This window comes from Anolis sagrei, chromosome 2, assembly GCF_037176765.1.
Source record: "Anolis sagrei isolate rAnoSag1 chromosome 2, rAnoSag1.mat, whole genome shotgun sequence".
In the NCBI taxonomy this organism is placed as follows: Eukaryota; Metazoa; Chordata; class Lepidosauria; order Squamata; family Dactyloidae; genus Anolis; species Anolis sagrei.
The window spans coordinates 17268940-17291417 of record NC_090022.1 but is presented as its reverse complement, the minus strand read 5'-3'; the positions used below and the strand labels follow the sequence as shown (position 1 = coordinate 17291417).

The 22478-nt window shown below is 41.5% G+C and overlaps 1 pseudogene; it reads right to left on the bottom strand.

The window, feature by feature from the left end:
- Window positions 1–1037: 1037 nt before the first annotated feature.
- On the bottom strand, window positions 1038–20867 carry LOC137096341 (E3 ubiquitin-protein ligase TRIM7-like; annotated as a pseudogene).
- Window positions 20868–22478: the final 1611 nt, after the last annotated feature.

Here is a 22478-nt window from a genome sequence, read left to right as displayed (position 1 = left end):
TGCAAAATAAAACACATGTAGTTTACATTTGATCAGTCCACACACTGTCTTGCCGGAGAAAGAAAATATGCCACACAGATTATCAATAAAGAACATGTAGTTTATTCTTCGTAATACAGAACAACATATATACAATTATGTGATTAGTTGCATCAATTCACATAATGTCCTTTTAGAGATTTAAAATTGTCTTTCTTTGTCCATGTGGAAAATCTTCCTCCATCAGTTCATGAAGCAAGTGCACACTCCAAACTGTCTCTCCGTCTCTCTGCAAGTACCTCCATAACTCAAGCCTGAAAAATGTAACAGCAACTAAAAGTCCCAGGCTCAGCTAGCTCCCCAGGTGTAGCCCAACCAATCAGCTTTGTGCATCTTATTTTACAGTTGACACACAGACACACTGATTTCTTACATGCCCTAGCATATTTAGGTACATAAAAGAGCGGATAAGCAAGTGTTTGTGAGTGTGAGCATAACATGTTGTATTTTCAGAGTAGTGTTCAGAGAGAACAGTTTTTACTGATAGCAACAACATCTAGTTAAAACCTAGTTCCTAAGCATTATATTGCTGTGTTATGCTTTTGGATGCAAAGCAATTTGATTCCCCCTTATTGCTATCTTAAAACATGGCAACCTGAGGCTATAGCATCATGAAATCTGTATCATTTACAATAATTAGATTTGCAAATTAGAGCCAGCGTGCTATAGTGATTTAAGCTTTGGACTATGGTTCTGGAGACCAGGATTCAAATCCTGCCTTGGCCAGGACACACTCTCTCAGCTTCAGAGGGAAAGCATTGGAAACTCTCCTATAATAAGATATTGACAAGATAACTCCATGATATTAAAGGAATATTAATATGCCACTATCTCTTTAAGAGACAGGATATTATGTGAAAGGAGGACAAAAAGTAAGACTTCAATGAATCAAAGGGAGTTTTGAAGACTGATTTGTGAAACCTCTTAAGGGGTCTTTGGTGAAATAGAAAACAGGCTCGTTCAACAAAATATATATATTGAGTTCTGTATAATTTATGTTTATTCATTAAAATATTTGAGGCCTGTTCTCGCTCAAAAGCTTTCATGGCAGAATACAAGCAATGAAATTATCTCTTTTAAAAAATGTAAAACATTTTTAAAACATTGTTCACTTTGAAAACACTTTTCAAGGTGTGTTTAATAAACTTTATTATCATCCAGGTTTAGAGAACAAGTCCTGTGAAAGAGGCTTTCCAGCTTTAAGCCAAGATTCTGAGTTGGCTATTTTTATGTGCACGAAAGAATGGCAGGACAGCCTCTCCGGAGAATTGGACGTCTGAAAGTAGGCAGACCTGGTCCCCCGTATCAGCATTGTAAAAGGCCACCTGGTTTGAAGCACAATTCAGACAGATTCGGACTCGCTTGGTCTTTTCATTCAGCAGGAAATCAGTACTAGGAGAGCAACTGGGAGCAACTGGGAAGAGCAACCTACCTTCCCAGATGCCCACAGCCCAGATCCCTTCCCCAGGACTAACGTACACAGGACCTTTTCTCCTGACGGACCTCTTGGCCACCCCCACAGCCCAGTCTCCCTTCCCTTCCACAGCAACTTCCCAGAAATGCCTTCCTCTTGTGAACCCTTCACGTCCCAAGGCATTTGCTCGGGGACTGAATCTCTCAGGATTGTTACGAAAGAGTACAGGATTGTCAGTGTATGTCAAACTTTTCTGATCCTCAGACAGGAGGAGTGAGGTACTCGCTGTGTCTGGATCCACAGTGACATTTGCTGTTGGAGACAGAGAGAAAAAAATGAAAGAAAGCAAAGAGAAGCAGAAGAAGCGGGGAAAATAACTGACACAGAAAGGATTCACACACCACAGCATCAACTTCATTCTACTCACAACAAAACATCCTTATAATTGTGATAAAGACTCCATCATGAGAGGGTTCAAACTCTACTTGTGTGGGTTTTGTCTAGAACAGTGGTTGCCAACATCTATTTATTTATTTATTATTCAAGCTTATATGCCGCCACTTCCCTGGGGCTCGGAGCGGCATACAAGAACAGGCTAAAATCTAACACAATTTAAAAACAATTTAAAACAATTTAAAAACAGCAATATCAAAGATCAAAGGCCTGTTGAAACAGATATGTCTTACATGCCCTGCAGAAAGCTGATAGGTTCCGCAAGGCACGGACTTCAGGTGGCAGAGTATTCCAGAGGGATGGTGCCACTGCTGTAAAGGCTCTGCGTCTGGTTGCTGTTAGATGCAAGGTCTTGACACTGGGAATTTCCAACAAATCTTGGTCCTCAGAACGGAGGGATCTCTGGGGTTGGTAGGGGGTGAGGCGGTCCCTCAGGTACATTGGCCCCAGACCATGCAAAGCCTTTAAGGTGAGTACCATCACTTTGAAAGTGATCCAGTGCTCAATTGGTAACCAATGCAGCTGCAGTAAGATTGGTGTTATGTGGCATCTCTTCAAAAACCTTGGTAACAAAAAGGAAGAGAAGCAAAAAAAGTTTCCCAAAGCAGAGTCACAATGCTACCAATGATGGCAAAGTGGATAGAATCATAGTGACAAATCCAGGGCCCCAGAAGTTTAATATAACAACACAAACTGAATCTCTGGTGACCAATATGACAGGAGAGAAAGATGGTAAGAACCTAGAAAAGGTAGAGGGAATGGATGGACCTAAATTGCCAACAGTAAAACAACAAAATTGTAGACAAAAGATTAATGGACATTATAAGGATAATTGGAACTTGGTCCTAATGCCAAACAAGCTGGTGATTATAAAAGTTCCTAAACCAGGAAAGATTTTAAGTTTAGAAGATCGGAAAAATCATGTGATAGGGCATCTCATTGGAATTCCCGCAAGAAGCCGAGCAGCTGCATTTTGTACCAACTTGAGCTTCCGGATCACTGACAGAGGAAGGCCAATGTAGAGGGCGTTACAGTAGTCCAGTCTTGAGATGACAGTGGCCTGGATCACCATAGCTAGGTCGTCCCTGGACAGTTAGGGGGCCAGCCGTCTAGCCTGCCGCAGATGAAAAAAGGCAGTTCTGCTAACATGTGGTCCATGGATCACCAGTTATTTGCAAGAACTAAAACATGGCCCTCAGTCTCACTGTTACTACTGCAGACACAGCATTCCCTCACTTATTGCAGGTGTTACGTTCCAGGACCACCCGCGATAAGTGGAAATCCACAAAGTATGGGTGCTCTCTCTCTCTCTATATATATATATATTACAATCTCAAGCTTGATGCCTCTCCCACCTTTTCTTTCCCTGACCAACCTCCACACCCTCTCTCCTTCACTCATGGCCTTCCTCTTCCAGGCCAGGCTCCTCCATATGCGGGGCAGCGGCAGCAGAGGGGTCACCAAAACAGGACCATGGCTGCCTCGTCCTGCTCCTCGCTCAGGCCCAGTGCATTTTATGGCAGGGAAGCTTCCTCAACCCAGATGCGGAAGCCTGGACCTGGGGCGACACATGGCAGCCCAGCAGGAAGGCCTCCTCCACCTCCTGCTCCTCCTCTTCTCTGAGGCACCATAGGGAAATGTGGGATGAGGAAGGCCTCGTCAGGGAAGGAGGAGGAAGAAGAGGAGGAGAAGGCAGCATCTACGCTGGAGAAACAACAGTGTTCCCTCGCTACTTGTATATTTTAAATTCTTTTTTTTAAAAAACCACAAAACAGCGAATCTGTGGATAGCGAACCATGAAGTAGCAAGGGAACACTGTGTCTTCGTTTTCAGGCCTGTTCCTGGGGTTATTAGGGGTGCTGATTCAGAAAATTGCATTGGAAAGACCACATCAGCTCTAGATTATTAAATATGGTTTTCTGTGGCAAGTAGATGATGTCTACTGGATGACATATGTTCTATATCAGAAACTAGAGCAGATGTGGTCAATCCAATGCAGTTTTCTGAATCAGCACCCCAAATAACCAAACCAAATCTAAAGTTGACCAAAAAGTGATTTGTAACCTTTTTGGTACTAACGTTGGAGAGTGGTCCCTGGTCAAAGTCGTCCCTGGTCAAAAAAAGGTTGGGAACCACTGGTCTAGAAAACAGAATACTACAGATCTTTCTCAGAAAAAAAGTTAGCATTCTTTTACAATTAATAATTTGGGTGGACCACTCCAACAACTATGTCAGACTACACAGAGAAGCCATTGAAATCCACAAGCACAACTACCAGTTCGCTAGACATGTGCAATCCATTAAAACAATGGTTCAAAAGTACTTACAAAATGAGAGAGCGCTGGCTCTTCATTTCTAAAGTATTTCTAAAGTTTCATTACTGATTTTTTTTGACGAGATTAATAAAATGTTTGTTATTATTTCGTTAATAGTAATTGCATATGCACGTTAAGGAAAATCATTACTGTCAGTGGGGAAATTCAGGGGCTTCTCTCTCCCTCATTTTTAGAGCTATCACGATGAAACTTGCTAAAGTGGAAAAACAATTTCCCACTCTTAGCCCACCAAATTTCAAAATGTTTTGCTTATCCACTGATTTTTTAGCAATTTTTCAAAGTTTTTATAAACATTTTTTTAAAAAATACAGGAGCTCCTTGAATTTTCCATGCAATGATACTAGGTAGCAGGGGGGGTCATTCCTCCCAACTTTTAGAAATATTCATGCATCTACTGATTCATGGAAATTAATTTAAATTTTTGACAAAAACATTTTTTTTAAAGCCACAACATGAAATGTCTCCCATATTAACCAATAGAAGAAACCAATATTAACCAATTCTACATTGTCATACAATCCTAGAGTTGGAGGGGACCCCCAAGGGCCATTAGTCCAACTCCCTTTTTCCAGGAAGGCACCATCAAAACTCTACTGACAGATAGCCATGTCATGCAGCCTCTAAATTAAGTAATAAATTATTAACTTTTCAATGCTTTGTTGGACTACAGGTAATCTGGAATATGATTGATTATTTTTAATATTTAATATCTTTGTGTCTTAGGAAACGTTCAATGCTTTGTTGGACTACATGCAATCTGGAATAGGCTGGATTATTTTTAATATCCAAATTTTTGTGGTTTAGCAAGACTTTTCAATGATTTCTTGGACTACAAGTAATCTGGAATATGACTGACTATTTTTAATATCCAAAACCTTTGTGATTTAGCAAAACTTTTCAATGGTTTCCTGGACTACAGGTAATCTCAAAAAGGATGGATTATTTTTAATATTCAATATCTTTGTGGCGTAGCAAATTCTCAATGGTTTCTTGGACTACAGGTAATACTAATCTGGAACAGGATGGATTGTTTTTAATATCCAATATCTTTTGGGCTTGGCTTTGTGCTGGAATACTGAGTTTGAGATTCAGAAAATGAATTTCAAATTAAAATTAATTTCAAAGTGCAAAATGTTAGGAGGGAATGCTGCTAGAACATGGCCATACAGCCCCAAAAAACTCACAACAACCTAAAGATGTATAACCTCCCCACTGCACTATTCAAAGCTCCATTCATTGCAACACACTAAAAACCAAAGGCCTCCTTAAATTAAAAAAAAAATACTGGTGGCAGAAAGACAGTAGGGAGGGATCCAAACCAACCTCCTGAAGAAGGGAGTCCTAAAACCTGATACATCAAAAAAACAATTTAAAAACTCTAAAAAAAAACTCTTTAAAAACCCTCTAAAATTGCAACAGCACAATAATAGAGAGGAAGCAGGCAGGGACATCTAATCTTCTCAACAAAAGTTTGCTCCAGGGACAGTCAGCCCATTGTATGCTAATCAAGGTGGTCAGTTGAAACATTCACACCTATTTTCTAAGATCTACAGAGACACTCGCTGGAACACCCCAGCAAGCGAGAGTCCAAAAGTGGCAGGCTCAAACCCAGAACCTCAACCAATGGCTGATACCAAATGAGAGACTCCCTCCTGGGCACACAGAAGACTGGGCGACTTGGAAGGCGCTGAACAGACTGCGCTCTGGCACCACGAGATGCAGAGCCAACCTTCAGAAATGGGGCTACAAAGTGGAATCCTCGACATGCGAGTGTGGAGAGGAGCAAACCACTGACCACCTGCTGCAATGCAACCTGAGCCCTGCCACATGCACAATGGAGGACCTTCTTGCAGCAACACCAGAGGCACTCCAAGTGGCCAGATTCTGGTCAAAGGACATTTAATCAACTACCAAACTCACAAATTTTGTATTTTGTCTGTTTGTTTGCTTTTCTCTGTTAGAAATGTAATATAATTTGACTGGCTGTCCTGACACAACAAACAAACAAACATTCACACCTAGCTCCAGCAGATAAGAGTCCTTTGTCTCACCCTGGTCATTCCACAGATATATAAACCCTTTTTCCTACTTCCAACAGACCTCACTACCTCTGAGGATGCTTGCCATAGATGCAGGCGGAATGTCAGGAGAAAATGCCTCTAGACCATGGCCATACAGCCCGAAAAAACCCCCTACAACAACCCATCAAAAAGGCTCTTTCCTGTGTCCTCCCCAATTGTGCCTGGTATGGTGGTGGGAGGAGAAAAAGCCTGCAGACCTTAGAGAATGGGAGGGCTTATGTAGAGAGATAAAGTTTTTCAAGTAGTAAGGATCCAAGCAAACATGGGTTGCTAAAGGTCACCAGCACTTTGAATTCTGACTGTAAATGGAGCGGAAGCTGTATCAGCAAAGTGGACATATGCTCCTTATAAGCTGCTTCAGTCAGCAACGTGGCTGCTGCATTGAGTTACAACAGTTTTATACTCTGAATGATGTATTAATCTGTTCATTAATGAACACTGTCACTCCAATTGTCAATCAAATCACATTACAAGAAAATATAAACAAAATACTCCTAGAATGAATAATTTACTGCTCTTATTTTAGCTCCTTTAACTTGAATTGGTTCATTTATTTATTTATTTATTTCAAATATTTGTATCCCGCCCTTCTCTACCCCCAAAGGGGGACTAAGGGCAGCTTACAGCTGGCAACAATTCGATGCCTCTCATATACACAAAGATAAAACAGCAATTACAAAATAGATAAACCATTCATATAAATTAAAACCATTTAAAATAGTGTAAATTAAATTAGTTGGCTGAATCTAAATCTGAGTTCTACAATCTGAAGCCTGTCCGTAGTCCATTTACCATAGCATTGTCATCAACTATCCAAATGCCTGGTCCCATAACCAAGTTTTCAACTTTTTTCCTGAAGGACAGGAAAGAAGCAGTTGACCTAATTTCGCTGAGGAGTGAGTTCCACTGTCGGGGGGCCAACGCTGAGAAGGCCCTGTCTCTCGTCCCCGCCAAGTGTGTTTGCGACAGAGGCGGGATCAAAAGAAGGGTTTCCCCCCACTTTTTTCCCAGGACTGCTACTCAGTGAGTATCATTCCATTATCCTCCATTCACTTTTTTAAATAATTGTTTTCAGAGGTATTTCATTGCATAAGCACCATGGTTCTTACACGGTAACATTGTAGCTGTAAAATATTTTTTAAAAACTCAGAGGAGATATTTTGCCCTTCAAAACATGCAATTCCCTCAGCAAAACACATTTTTAAAAATGATAAAAATCTCTAATGCTGATCCTTGAAATTACAACCAATAGCCTCCCAAAGGAATAGGAAGAGTGGACATGGAGGGAAGAATAACATTGTATTGTCGAAGGCTTTCATGGCCGGAATCACTCAGTTCTTGTGGGTTTTTTCGGGCTATATGGCCATGTTCTAGAGGCATTTCTCCTGACGTTTCGCCTGCATCTATGGCAAGCATCCTCAGAGGTAGTGAGGTCTGTTGGAACTGGGGAAAAAGGGGTAGTGAGGTCTGTTGGAACTGGGGAAAAAAACCCCTTTTTTCCCAGTTCCAACAGACCTCACTACCTCTGAGGATGCTTGCCATAGATGCAGGCGAAACGTCAGGAGAAATGCCTCTAGAACATGGCCATATAGCCCGAAAAAACCCACAAGAAGAATAACATTGATTGGGTGAAAGGTCACCAGACAAATGGCACCATGACTTCTGTCCACTGTTGGAAATTTACCTTTCTGAAGCTCTAGCCGAGGTAACAGAGCATCTGGGAAAGCAAATAAAACAAAACAAAGCAGATATAAGACTAGGCACCACATCATCAATTCACAGTTGACATCTCAAATAAATGTTTTTTTAAAAAACTGAAACAAATACTAGTTTGTAATACTGGAAGAATGGTACAAGCTTAAGGAGGCAGGGCTGCACTTTGCTTATGCCATGATTCCTCCACAGTAATATGTTCTGTTATATGTCTTACAATTAAGTTGTGCAATCATTTTCCAGGCATCATGCCTGAACAGTAAAACATAGGGAGAGGGAGAGAGAGAAGACCAGGGAATCTCTACATGACCAATCTCCTTTACCAAAGTGGAAATCATAAGAAATGAGGAAAGAAAACAGGAATTCCTGGATCCACTTTGCCAGAGGCCTTGAAAGGGCTTCTAGATGGCTCAAAATATCATCATGCACTAATGGAAAGATTACTTAACCTATGTGTTTCTTTTCACATGTGCATATTGTTAATTTGGATTTAACAGTCTGCTATAACATGATACCCTTCTCTTCTTTTTCCCCCATGTGGTGTTGGGACTCATCCCTATTTTTTTCCACATTGTTTCTGCCACTGGTACCAAATTTACTATTAAAAGACATAACACTCAGAAACAAATCGATTTCTTTCACTGAGGTATACTTGTAAATGCATATAAATCAGTTGTGATATCCCTCTGTGCATGTTCATGTTTGTGCACGCACACACTGACTGCCATTGTGAAGAACAAAACTGGGTCCTTCTAGCAAAGAAAAATAGTGCCTGGGACTGGAGAAAGAAACCCCACTGCTTCTGCCCCAAGATGTGATGAGAATAGAACAAAAACCAGAGTTTTCCATATTCCCTCTTGAGCCAATGCAGAGACTAGCATAACTCCTTGTGGACACATCTCTTTACCTCGGAATTGCTTCATGTCAGCAACTAGACCCAAATTGAGATCACAAAACTCCCAGATCTTCCATTTCAGCTCTGGAGGGAAAGCCACTGGCTTTTTGGATGTTTGCTTCTCCTCACACCTGGTGGAGAAAAACAAAGTTAACCCACCACAAATCCAGCCCAGGATCCAGAATCCTTGAGAGGGGCAAATAAGGAACTTAAGGTAGGAAGCAAACTCCAAAAATTCAGGAGAACACACTGAAGAGATGATTTCTCTGTTTGCCTCTTAAAACCACAAAGTCAACCAGTGAGGAACAAAAAACAAACAAAAACAAAAAGACCATATATTTCCATTTCTTTTCTTTTTCCAAATTGTTACCAATGTAATGCATGTTTGAGAAAGAAGATGCCCCTGATGGAAAACTTAAAAGAAGGACAGGTTGGTGACCTGCAATTGTGTTTCTTCGAGTGCCCCTCTGTGAATTCACAGAATTGAGTCTAACTGTGCCTGGGCAGGTTCCAACAGAAAGCTTTCCCAAGCTCTAATTTTTGAGTTTTGGTGGTAACCCTACCCACATCTCCCCAGGGCATAAAAGGCAGGGTGCCAGTAGCTCTCTAGTTCCTAAGCTGCAAAGCAGATAGAAAAGGACAGGTTTGCATAGAAGAGGGTTGGAACGGGCGGGGTTGTGTGAATTCACAGAGAACCACTTGAAGAAACAAAGTTACAGGTAAGCAATCTGTCCTTCTTCTTTGTGGTCTCTGTGAATCACACCATTGGTGACTGCCAAGCTTAGGCGAAGGATGGCAGCAAATATGTCAAACTGACACTAAGTCAGTGCAAAAAAATCTTCAAAATTATTGAAAAGAAACCCAAAGGAACAAGGAGATGAATCTCCATATATATGATAAAGTCCTAAAAATAACCCAACAGAAGACTTCATGAAGATATTACAAGGCCCTTGTTCAAAAGGGTAAAGAGGAAATAGAGGACATCTGGTACCAAGGCCATGGTGACAGAAGCCCCTCTGGAGGATAGGAAGGAGGAGAAGCAAGTAAGCTTGCAGGTGTAGGATTTTGTTGTGGAAGGTTTGCGTGCTGCCCGAACGATGGTGCAGAGATCTTCTGAGAAGTCAGCTTGAGCTGGATCCTCCAGGCCATGAAGTGTAGGGAGGGGATGTTGGGGTGTAGAATCTGACATCCTACATCAAGAGAAGGTGTAGAATCAATGGGAAGCTGTGTTGAAGGCCTCTTGAGAAGTGCATTAAGGTAGTGTACCAGATTTGTCTAGGCCAGGCTGGTGTCATGAGAATGCAGTTGGTTTGGTGGAGTGTAATCTGCTCAATGACCCTCGGAATCAGTGGAAGAGGCAGGAAGATGTAAAAGGTCCCTGTCCACCTGAGGAGGAACATGTCCCCAAGGCAGTCTGTCGAATTACCTGGTTTTGCTCTGGCAGCAAAAAAACTGAGGTGTGTGTTGGAGGGGAGAGGCAAAGTGATCTATCTCCAGCCAACATCAGTGGTCAAACACCTTGTGAAGCTCTTGAGCATCAAGTCTCCACTTGCAGCAGATCAAGTAGGACCCGCTGGGGTGGTCTGCAAGGTCATTCTTCTTCCTGGGGTGATGGACAGCTGTTAGGTGGATGCCGTGCGAGATGCACCATTCCCACAGCTGAACAGTTAGGGCAAGTAGTTTTCGGCACTAGAGCGGGGATGCCCTTTGATATTGTCAGTGTATTGGAGGGTTGCATCTCTTGTAGCGGGCATGGTTGCCAGCAAAGCCTTTGATGTTGGAAAAAGGTTGTGGGCATACCACACCGCTTAAGCACGGAGAAGCTTGTAATCTCGATTACATTTCAGCTTGTCATCTGTGACCACATTAAAAAGTCTGAAGGAATTAAAGGGTAGGTCCTCTATAACATGGACGCGGACAGGCTGGAAGAGTGAAGCCATGCCTGTTTTCTGATCACAACGGCATTGCAATCATTTTACTTGTGGTGTCTGTTGTGTCCTTTGCCATCTCTGTTTGGCGATGGGCCACAGACGTGGCTTCCTGCTGGAGGGTATTCAGAACTGACCTGTCTTTTTGTGACAATCAGGATTCTTTGCAGAGGAGCTACTGCAGCACTTAAAGTGCATAGTGGACTTTCAGGTGCAAGAACAGAAAGGCATGCACGGAGAGCAAAGCTTCCAAAGATGCTGCGGTGGTGGGAAAAAAGGAACTGGGTAGCTGCCAGCCAGGATGCCTTTTATGACCTGGGGAGAAGTGAGAGGGATTACTGCCCAAACTCAAAAGTTAGAGCTTGGGAAAGCTTTCCATTGGGACCTGCACAGGTACAGTTAGACCCAATTGTGTGATTGACAGAGACCACAAAGAAGAAACATTGTTTTGTTCCTAGGAATCCCCTAAGTTTTCTATTTAGCAGCAATGTATATAAATAAAAATGTAATGTTCGTTTGTGGGATTAACATAACTCAAAAGCCACTGGACAAATTGACTCCAAATTTGGACACAATACATGTATCAGGGCAATGAGTGACCATCACTCATAAAAACACTGAAAAATACAGCAGAAGAAACTTAAAAAGCAAAAAAAAAAAACACCCCACAAAAATACATTACAACACATGTGCAAAATCACGCATATATACGCAAACACATATACACATATATATATACACACACACAAACACATCTACACAGACTGGGACACAGCAATGTATGGCAGGGGATGGCTAGTAATATTATAAAGAACATGACACACTTGTAACCCTTGCTCCCTCATGAACCATCCAAGGGTGTAACAGTGGTTCAATTGACTTGTGTGGGGCTGACACCACAACATTTAGTTCTCAAGTGCCATAGATGGCCAACCTTACTACCATACAAATATACAAGCAGTCTCCGAGTTAGAACATCCAACTTGCAAACAACTCACAGTTAAAAATGAGGATGAGACTACCAGAAGTGAGATAAATCTATCCCACAGAAAGGAAATCTCCTGGAAGAGTTATCATGGGGAAAGGTATCTCCACTGAAGTTTTATCACTAATCTTAGTTTACAAAACAAGCCATTTTTATTTCAAAATTAACTTATCACAGGGACAGAAAGTGAAGTGAAATCATCTTCTGAGCAGAGGCACATACAGAAAAACAGGGGTGTAAACCCTTCCTTATGCTATCCAAAGCGCGCGTGAGTGTGTGGGTGGCTGGAGTTACACTTTTTACATTTATTTATTTATTTATTTCATGAATTTGTACCCCATTCTTCTCACCCTCAGAGGGGGCCTCGGGGCGACTTCACAACAGGTAACCATTACATGCCAACCCATCTATATATATAAAAATGCTCTGTGCGTAATGAGTACCTTAAAAACAAAATAACCAATGAACAAAATCATGCCAAATTTGGCAACAAAACATCTCACAGCACAAGGAGTGACCATCACTCAGAAAATTATGATTTTGTCATTTGGGAGTTGTAGTGGCTGGGATTTATAGTTCACCTATAATCAAAGAGCATTCTGAACTCCACCAACGATTGAATTGAACCAAACTTGGCACACAGGACTCCCTTGACCAACAGAAAACATTAGAAGGTTTTTGTGGGAATTGACCTTAAGTTTTGGAGTTGTAGTTCACCTACATCTAGAGTACTGTGGACTCAAACAATGATGGATCTGGACCAAACTTGGCACAAATACTCAATATGCCCAAATATAAACACAGATGGAGTTTGGGGGAAATAGACCTTGACATTTTGGAGTTGTAGTTACTGGGATATATCATTCACCTACAATCAAGGAGCATTCTGAACCCCACCAACGACAGAGTTGGGGAAAACCTCTCACACAGAACGCTCATGACCAACATAAAATATTGTGTTTTCTGGTGGTCTTTGGTCTTCTGACACTCCCTCAGCCCCCCCCCCCCCCCCCCCCCCCAGGGATCACAAACCCCAGGTTGAGAAATGCTGCCTTAAGGCCAGTCCAACTCCCTTCACCAGGGCAAGAAAATATAATCAAAGCCCTCCTGACAAAGGGTCATCCATCCATTCACACACAGACATATATGTATATGACAGATGCAGTATCAAAGATTTGAAAGGGACCTATAAAGAAGGACAATGATATGTTGCATGTTCCAGAGTAGGCAAACCAGATAATCTCCACATCAACACTGGCAAAGAAACAGCAAGAAATACTGTTTACCCACAAGCATAAAGACATTACATACATTAAAAACCAACACTTTCTCATTACTTTATTTTCCAGATCACCAGACTGGGCCACAGCAACGAGTGGCAGGGGACCGCTAGTAAATTATAAAATAAACAGTTACAGTGAAAACAACAGTTAAAATCAGTTATAAAACATTCATTTAAAAGTTCAGCCAGTTCAAGCAGACCTGTTTCGACTTACATACAATTCAACTTAAGAACAAACCAAGAGAACCTATCTTGTTTGTAACTTGGGGACTGTTTGTAACTGGGTCAGGTATAGCACAGCTGGTAAATCATCAGCTGGAAATTACTTTTTTAAAAAAAAGATATAGAAAAAGCTTTCTATTTTAGGATAAATATTTCTGAGTAAACAAATACAATGAAACAATGAGTAGGGATCTTGCTATGGCAGTGACACTAGCAATGAAACAAGTGTCATACGATCAAAAGAAAGGTAATATTTGTATCTGTGACCTGTTAGAGCCCTTCGTATTCTTCCACAAAGCATTGGAGGATCACAGTGTCCACCTGTTACATCGAATGGAAAGGACTGGGATCCACTTACCTCTGCAAGAGGTTCCTCACATCCTAGAGGGGAGAAGAACAAAAGAAGAGGAATGTCATTGCTGAGCCTGTCCCTCCCAACGAACACTTCTGCAACTTCAAAATTGGGAATAGTGTGACTATTCTTATGCAAAGACTATGTGCCCTTAAGGCAGTGGTTCTCAACCTAGGTTTTTTGGCCTACAACTCCCAGAAATCCCAGCCAGTTTAGCAGCTGTTAGGATTTCTGGGAGTTGAAGGCCAAAAACATCTGGGGACCTTAGGTTGAGAACCACTGCCCTAAGGGTAACAGAGGGGAAAGGAACAGTTAGAGTTCCCTGCAGTGTTCTCCTTTTGACTTGTCTGACATCGCATCTTCCTGCCTACAGATTTGAATTCTTTTCCACCAAGTCCCCTCATTCTCCTTCCTGAGTGTTTCAAAAGAGCAAAAAGGAATAGTCAAAATTCAGGACACGAATTCTCTGTCAAATAAAAATACTGTCCACATTCGTAAGTTATACTATGTACATATTTCTGTCTTTATGAACAGCCCATACTCCAAAATACAGGATTGTTTTCCTTTCCTTTCCTTTCTTCTTCTGGCATCTTGTTCAATCTATTTTAACCCTCAAATAAAGGGCATCCCTGCAAATCTCCCCAGTCACTTCCCATATAAAGATAGAGCATCCTTTAACTGGAATTAGAAAAAAAAGTTCAGTGTCTGAAATGGACCACTTAGATAGTTGAGATAGTGATACTTTTGCTTTCTGATGGCTCAGTGTAAACATTTTTATTTATCGTATCAGGAGCGAACCAAGCAGTTGTATTGTATTTAAAAACAAAGAAAACAACAACAAAAAAACCCACAAAGTTTGCAAACTTAGCATTCTATTAAATGTCCTTTGATCAGTAGCTGGCCGCTTAGAGTGTCTCTGGTGTTGCCATAAGAAGGCCCTCCATTGTGCATATGGAAGGGCTCAGATTGCATTGCAAAAGGTGATCTGTGGTTTGCTCTTCTCCACACTCACATGTCATGGACTCCACTTTGTGGCCCCATTTCTTAAGGTTGGCTCTGCCAACTTTGTCTTGCACTGTAAACAAACTTTGATTGACTCATGCCATTATAACAGTGGGTTGCTGTGAGCTCTGCAGGCTGTATGGCCATGTTCCCCTGAAGATGCCAGCCACAGAGGCATGCAAAATGTCAGGAGAGAATGCTACTGCTACTGGAAGCTCAAAAACTCACAGCAACCCAGTGATTTCAGCCATTAAAGCCCTCGAAAAAACATTATAAGAAATGGTCTTCAGACAATGTGTGTAAGATATATATTAAATAGTAACTGATTTCAGGCTTTCTTGTGGGTCTCATCTCCAAAGCATCTCCTTTATGTACATACATGCAAATACAAATGAATCAAAATCCTGAACATTTCTGAGATGGTTTAGAGCTCATGCATACAACCAGTGTGTTTTGGAAGATCCTATTTATGGATAATGGAAAACTTTGGGAGCACTCATCAAACTAGAGGAATCTAATAGTTATTCCACATTAATTGCTATGGGATCGTAGGATGTGGAGTCTGATAAGGCACTAGAGTGTTCTGGTTGAGAATTCTACATTCCCCATGCTAAACTGGAAAAGCAGGATTCGATAGGATGTTGCTATGGGAGTTAAAATGAAATATAATCCTGTATTTGTATAGTGTAAACATGAGAGCAGATTCAAAATGCAGGCAGCTGTGCTTGACCAAAACAATGGTGAGTTGATTCCATAGTTACCCAAGAGCAGATTTTTGTAATGGATCTTGTTCATGCTAGAAAATGTACCTCCAAAATATTATGTACATAGTTTTCCCTTGGCCAGAAACTAGTTTCTTTTGCCCAGTATTACCTGCAGCAGTTCTACTGGTGACACCTAACATTTCTCTGGCTGAGAATTCACAATCCTCCAGGCCAAATTGGAACTACTGCCATGGCTGTTAAAAGGAATTATATTGCTATATTTGTGGTGTATAAATGGGCCCAGGGCATCCTCTATAACAACATCAAAGCAGATTCAAAATGAAGGCAGTTGTGCTTAACCAAAACAATGCCCAGTTGATTCTATAATAACTAAAGAGCAGATATTTTGTAATGGATCTTCCAAAACATTAGTTTTGTATCTAGCTTTCCTTTGGTCCGCCAGCTAGTTTCTTCTGCCCAGTCTTACCTGCAGCAGTTCTGCTGGTGGCTGCTGACATTTCTGTTTTATCTCCTGGGTGAGACTTTCCAGAGAGGAAAGTTCCTGGGAAAGGAAGACCAAGTGTTCATCTCTTTTCTTTGCAATCTGCTTCTCCAGCTCCTCCATCTGGGCCTGGACATTTTTCTCCTGTTCTTCCAGAAACTGCCGTATTTCTGTGATTTCTCCTATGGTTTTTTCCATTTTTGCTTTTGTCTGCTTCTGCACAGAGAAAATGGAAAGGCAAGTAAGTGAGTGTTACATTAAGATACAGTTGCTAATGTGAAAAATAGGACTTGTGGCACGTCAATGGTGGTGTAGAAGGAGGAATTTCAACAGAGGCTTCATGACAAACTATCAGGTAAAACTCCCTCTTCTTATTGTTGTTGTGTGCCTTCAGGTCAGTTCCCTCTTCTGGTGACTTTAAGATGAATCTACGAGAGTTGAATGAAAAGTAATGCTGCCACCTTCGTAGTTTCTCAACAGATGGCAGTACTGGTATGAGGCAGGTACTGGCTTGTTCAGTAGACTCTTCTCTACAATTCCATTTTGGTGTGAAGCCTTAGCGTTGAACGGTTGTGTTGTTAAAGTGCGAAGTATGGAACCCTGCACAGGTAATCGATCAATGTGACTTAAGCAATGTACAGTCATTAAATTCTTGACTGCAGAAGGTGTCACCCCAAAGAAGATTCATCAGAGAATGCAAGCTGTTTGTGGTAATGGTGTTGATGTGAGTACTGTGCGTCGTCAGGCAAGTAAGTTTAAAGATGTTGAGATGGGAACATCTGACTTGCATGACAAAGAGTTGGACATCCTGTGACAGCAACCACTAAGTTTCGCAAGCAAAAGGTTGACAGATTGATTCAAGATAATCGCCGTATCACTCAGAGAAAAATTTCAAGCATAATCAAGCACGTTATTTCACAATAACGTGTGGGTGACATTTTTGCTTTGCTTGGCTATCGGAAGATCTGTGCACAATGGGTACCCAGGATGCTGACACTAGTTGCGGAAACAGAGTGTCGACTTCTTCCATGACAGCTTCAGATAACTTGTTCATCGTTGGTACAAATGTATCCAATTGTCTGGTGATTATGTGGAAAAGAGAATAGTGGTAGTTAAAGAGCACGTTCTAAGGATAATTTCTCCATTTGATTTATTAAAATATTCCCATCCAAACCCAAGTAACGAAGGTGAAGGCATTACTTTTCATTCAACCCTCATATCATGGGAGTTTCTTGGAAAGATGTATTCAGAGGGTGAGCAGCCTTTGCCTTCCTCTGAGGCTAAGAATTGGCAACTCACTCAAGTTCACAGAGTGGGATTTATTATCAGTCTTCATGCCATCCAAAGATTTATATTACAACATCCTGTGAGATGAAGCTGCATTTTATAACACTTTTTTACATACTGTTTTATATTGTGTTCCTTCCGTGATCACATTTACTCCTACACTTACAAGCAGGTCTTGGGTTTCCTTTTCTGTCTCTGCTTTATATACCAGAATCCTTTCTCTCTCCTTCACCAGATCATCCTGACGAAGTCTCATTAAAACCTGCAGAAAAACAAACATTCACTTTTGACTGGAAGTAACAGCCACATTTCACACACACACACACACACACACACACACACACACACATCAAGTGTAATGTTGTACATTTCTCTATGTTGAAATTTGTTTTCTCAGTTTTGGATTCTGACTCTGTCATCTGGGGTATCATCTGCAAATTTGATAAACATGCCTTCTATTCTGTCATCCTTCATATATAAAGGTGCTAAATAGCACTGGCCCAAGACTGAGCCCCATTGAACTCCCACTAGTTCAGTGGTTCTCAGCCTGTGGGTCCCCAGGTGTTTTGACCTACAACTCCCAGAAATCCCAGCCAGTTTACCAGATGTTAAGACTTCTGGGAGTTGAAAGCCAAAACATCTGGAGATCCACAGGTTGAGAACCACTGTGGTTTGGGAAGCACTGGTTGAGAACCACTGGTATTACAGCCTGTGTTGGGTGGGGTCACACTCCCCCTGAAGCCACAGGTCTGCAGTCTGGGTGTGATCCTGAACTCAGCGCTGACCCTAGAAACCCAGGTGTTGGCGGTGGCCAGAAGCATCTTTGCACAATTAAATCTTGTGCGACAGCTGCACACATACCTTGAGACGTCAGATCTGGCCATGGTAGTCCATGCCTTAGTCACATCCCGCCTAGACTACTGCAATGCGCTCTATGTGGAGCTGCCTTTGAAGATAGTTTGGAAGCTTTAACTGGTTTAGAGATCGGCAGCCAGGTTACTAACTGGAGCCCTGTACAGGGAGAGATCCGTTGCTATGGTGCAACAACTCCACTGGCTGCTGGTCTGCTTCCAAGTTAAAAACAAAGTAGTGGTCATTACGTTTAAAGACCTAAACAGCTTGAGTCCAGGCTATTTGACTAACTGCATCTCCTCCTACAAACCGACTTGGACACTGCTATCAGCGGAGGTGGCCCTACTCTCAGTCCCACCCACATCTCAAGCACGGCTGGTGGGAACAAGGGAGAGGGCCTTCTCCGTGATTGCCCCCCACCTCTGGAACTCCCTCCCTAAAGAAATAAAGCTGGACCCTCTCTTCTCTGCTTAAAAAAAACCTAAAAACTTATTTTTGCTCATTAGCGTATTGGAGAGGAGGAGGATTAGATGAAGAGAGACTACTATCAGACCTCTGACTGGAAACTACAAATGGATTCAGGCCTTGTGAGCCCATTTTAGCCTATTTAACAACACTGGCCATACAAGCAACACACACATCTTTGTAAACCTTCATTGGCTTTTGTAAATTAATTTGAATGTTTCATGTTCACTTTTTATGTTAGTTATAATTTTGATAGGTTACATTTTTATTTAATTTATAGATGTTGTGTTTAAGCTGTTTTCTTATGTGGGACTATATTGGGTTATTAAATTTGTACTTGCTGTTCTTGAGACATTGAATGTTTGCCTTTTTTGTTTGTTGGAATCCGACCTGAGTCCCCCTGGGGAGATAGGCCAGAATCTGTTGTTGTTGTTGTTGTGAAACACATTTTTGAAGATGAGGACAACATCACTCCTTCTGTCTGCTGGTACTTGTCCTGTTCTTGTAGAATTCCAAAATAGATCAAAAATTACTCCTGCCACTTCTTTTAATATCTTTGGATGTAATTTATCTGGCCTTGGAGACTTGGGGCCCTTCCACGCAGTCATATAACCCAGGATATCAAGGCAGAAAATCTCACAATATCTGCTTTGAACTGGGTTATCTGAATCCACACTGCCACATATTCCGGTTCAAAGTAGATAATGTGGGATTTTGTATTTCAAAGGCTTTCATGGCTGGAATCACTGGGTTGTTGTAGGTTTTTCGGGCTATATGGCCATGTTCTAGAAGCATTCTCACCTGACGTTTCACCTGCATCTATGGCAAGCATCCTCAGAGGTTGGGATTTTATTCAGCTGTGTGGAAGGGGCCTTAAATTCATTTAGATTAGCGAGATATTCCTTTATTTTCTCTTTACCTATTCTGTGCTGTATTGCCCGCTACCCCATTGTCCCCAGATTGAGTACTGTTAACCCTCTGGGGAAAACTAATGCAAAGAAGGTGTTGAGTAGTTTTGCCTTTTCTGTGTCAGAGCATCATAGAGTTGAAAGGGACCTCATGGGCCATCCAGCCCAACCCCCTGCCAAGAAACAGAAAAATTGCATCCAAATCACCCCCGACAGATGGCCATCCAGCCTTCTGTTTTTAAAAGCCTCCAAAGAAGGAGCCTCCACCACACTCTGGGGCAGAGAGTGTCACCATTAGCATTTCTCCATTAGCTGTATGCAGTGGCCCTGCCATTTCTTTCTTCTTTTATTGTAAAGATAACTTAAAAAAAAAACCTTTATTATTTGCAGGGGCGGCTCAACCCATTACGCAAAGTAAGCATTTGCAGTATAGTTGGTTTTGCCCAGGGGCACTCTTGAAGTGCTCTTGGGGGAAAATAGACCTTGACATATGTGGGTTGTAGTTACTGGGATGTATAGTTCACCTACAATCAAAGAGCATTCTGAACTCCACCAATGATGGAATTGAACCAAATATGGCACACAGAACTCCCACTACAAACAGAAAATATATATCAGTGATTGGTTGGGGGGGAGGGAGGGAGCATGTGCCAAAACACTGTTTGCTTACCGTTGAAAATTACCTAGGGCCGCCTCTGATTATTTGTAATCTCTATAGCAAACTTGACCTCACACTTTATTTCGGCTTTTCTGGATTTCTCCCTACATATGCTGACTATTTGCTCGAATATTTGTTTCTTCCTTTCACTGTGACCGGTTTATACAACACAAAGAAAACCATTGAAATAAAAAAAAAACTAGAGAAAATTACTTTGATTCTGGAGGAAGATATTTCCTTCCCTCTTCAAATTCCACAAGACTTTCTTACCTTGTAGTCTTGAAAAGCTATCTTCAGAGGAATTGTTTGATGATCTCCATGTTCCTTGGATCTGTCGCACACCACACAAATGAAGGTTTCATCATCTGGACAGAAAAGATTGAGGGGCTCCTGGTGTTTCTCACAGACTTCCTCCTTGCCTTTTTCCTTCTTGGGTCCTTGAAGGCTGAGTATCTTCACTTTTTCTACAAGACTGGCTAGCTGCCGATTTGTCCTGAGGTTCTTTGGTGAAATCATTTCTCTGCACTGAGGGCAGGAGGCCTCAGAGTTGCCCGGCTTCTCCCAGCTCTGGGTCAGGCATGTTCTGCAGAAGTTGTGCCCACATTCCAAGGTCACAGGATCCTTGAAATAATCCAGGCAAACAGAACAAGTGGCTTCTTCACAGAGATCCTCCATGGGATCCTGAGCAGCAAAAATATCAGCCATGTCTATTGCACGAAGAACACAGTTGCTTTCACATTCCTTTGCATTTACTGATTAAATATTTCCTGTAAATGATTCACTCATCATGCCAATCTCCGCCTTTAACAGGAAGGGAAAGCCTTGGAGACACAGTTTCTACATAAATGTTTATATAATAAAAAATTTGTATATACATATATTATTCATAATATTATAATGTAATACAATATAATACTACTATTAATACAATATTATAATTATATATATTTATATTACATGTAATCTATATAAATGAAAATGTAATGTTTGTTTGTGGGCTTAACATAACTCAAAAATCACTGAATGAACTGATATGAAATTTGGACACTACACCCCTAACAAACCAATGAGTGACCATCATTCATAACCCCCCCCCCCAAAAAAAACCCCTTAAAAACCCAAAAAAGCTAAATGACAATACAGTGCTTGCACAAAAATTAGTTATCTATATGAATAAAAATGTAATGCTTGTTTGTGGGATTAACATAACTCAAAAACCACTGGACGAATTGACACCAAATTTGGACACAAGACACCTATCAGGCCAACGAGTGACAATCACTCAAAAAACACTGAAAAACACAGCAGAAGAGACTTAAAAAGCAAAAAAAAAAACCCCCAAAAATACATTACAACGTATGCACAAAACTACATATAGACACAAACACACCTATATACACATATACACAAATATATACACACACATATACAGATATATACACACACAAAACACATATACACAGACTGGGCCACAGCAACACGTGGCAGAAGACGGCTAGTTATTACTATTATATTACTAATTATATTACAATATAATGGTGTTCCCTCGCTACTTCACGGTTCACTTATTGCGGACTCACTGTTTTGCGGATTTAAAAAAATATTAATTTAAAAAATATATCATGGTATTTTTGCTGTTTTGTGGGGTTTTGCCGCTGCCGCTCTCCAAAGCGTTTTCCCTCCTTGGTCCTCCCTCCCCACCCCACCCCCCTCCAGCCTTGAAGGGCCTTCCTTTGCTTCACTTTATTTAAAGTTTATAAAGACTTAAAATGGTGTATAACTATTAAAATAATGTATAAATATTAAAATAAATAGAGGATCCCTACATTGCTGTTTTTCACTTATTGCGGGAGGTCCTGAAACCTATCCCCAGCAATAAGTGAGGGAACACTGTATAGTAAAACTACAACAATGCCACATGCAATTATAATCATTATTGATAGTCTATTTTAATCCTGCCCACCAAGGAGCCCCGGTGGCACAGTAGGTTAAAGCCTTTTGTCAGCAGGACTGAAGACAGATGGGGAGGTTTGAATCCGGGGAGAGTGCGGATGAGCTCCCTCTGTCAGCTCCAGCTCCCCATGCAGGGACATGAGAGAAGCCTCAGTGATAGTTTGATACCTGGGTCCGGAAGCTCCGAGCGTTACACACATTCTGGAACGGCGGTTGTGAATAAGGGAAGGGACCACGTGGCCCAGAAAGGGGATGGAGTGACAGCTGGGAGAACAGCACAATGAAGGTAGGATAGAAAGGAGGGGAGGGCTAGGATAAGGTTTAGGGTAAGGGCAGGGGCGGCTCAATCCATTATGCAAAGTAAGCATTTGCAGTATAGTTGATTTTGCCCAGGGGCGCTCTTGGGGGAAAATAGACCTTGACATATGCGAGTTATAGCTACTGGGA